Genomic DNA, 1,174 nt, shown 5'->3' with positions numbered 1-1,174 from the left:
CTGATTTCCCTTACTTCATTAGAATTATCGTTTCTTCCTAAGTAGGTGGATATCAAAAAATCATTTTTGCATTCGGAAGAGAATTTTGAAATTTCGTGAGAAGATCTCACTGAAGCGAAACACACCTTTGCTTTAATGATTGCCAACCCAACTCGTGTAACATTTCTGTGACCCTGTCTTCCATATTTCGCGATAAAACGAAACTAGCTGCCGTCCTTTGAACTTTTTTTATTGTTCCTCGTCGATCTTACTTGTGAAGAATCCCGCACTGCAAAGCAGTATTCCACTGGAGGACCGATTAGCCTAGTGTAGGCAGTGTTTTTAGTAGACTTCTTGCATTTTCTAGGTGTTTTTTTCCCACGACATTAGGTATGTTGAAACTTCCTGGTAAATTAATACTGTGTGCTGGATCGAGACTCGAACTCTGGAGCTTTGCTTTCCGCGGGCAAGTTCCCTACCGACTGAGCAATTCAAGCACGACTGATGACACGTCCTCACAGCTTTAATTCCGCCAGTTTCGCAAAGTTTTGCATTAGAGCTTCGTGAAGTTTGGAAGGTAGGAGGCGAGGTACTGGCGGAATTACAATTGTGGGGACGGACCGTGAGCCACGTCTGGATAGCTCAGTCGGTAGAGCAATTGCCCGCGAAAGGTAGAGGTCCCGAGTTCGAGTCTCGGTCCGGACCACAGTCTTAATCTGCCAGGAAGTTTCATATCAGCGCACACTCGGCTGAAGAGCGAAAATTTTATTCTGGAAATTAACTATGTTGTTCGTATATGATATTGACAGTCTCTATATTTGTGTGATTTATCGTGTGCGTGAAATTTTGCGGATTCCTTTTAGTATTCATACGCGTGACCTCACACTTTTCATTATTTGGGGTCAATTGACACTTTTCGCATCATACAGCTTTCTTGTCTAAACCATTTTGCTAGTGATTTTGGATCTTCCGGCGACTTTACTAGAAGGAAAATTACAGCGTCATCTGCAAATGAAGCAGTATAATGGGGCTGCTCAGATTTTCGCCTGTATCTTTTACACAGATGAGGAGCAGCAGAGGGCAGTGGTATCTGGGGACAGTAAAGACGGCGGTGACGACAGCATCGAGTTCCCTTTCGGAGGAACGGCCAGGAGAGCGCATTGCCGCAGCCACTGCCGCCTCGACCGCCACCACA

General features: G+C 45.1%; 1 non-coding gene across 1 annotated transcript; it reads left to right on the top strand.

Annotated features, from left to right (window-relative positions):
• Positions 1-610: 610 nt before the first annotated feature.
• Positions 611-684, top strand: Trnas-cga. Its single transcript has one exon. It is a non-coding gene; the product is annotated as a tRNA-Ser (tRNA).
• The last annotated feature ends 490 nt before the right edge of the window (positions 685-1,174 follow it).

Source organism: Schistocerca piceifrons, chromosome 2, assembly GCF_021461385.2.
Source record: "Schistocerca piceifrons isolate TAMUIC-IGC-003096 chromosome 2, iqSchPice1.1, whole genome shotgun sequence".
Lineage (NCBI taxonomy): Eukaryota > Metazoa > Arthropoda > Insecta > Orthoptera > Acrididae > Schistocerca > Schistocerca piceifrons.
This window is presented reverse-complemented; position numbering and strand designations above follow the sequence as displayed.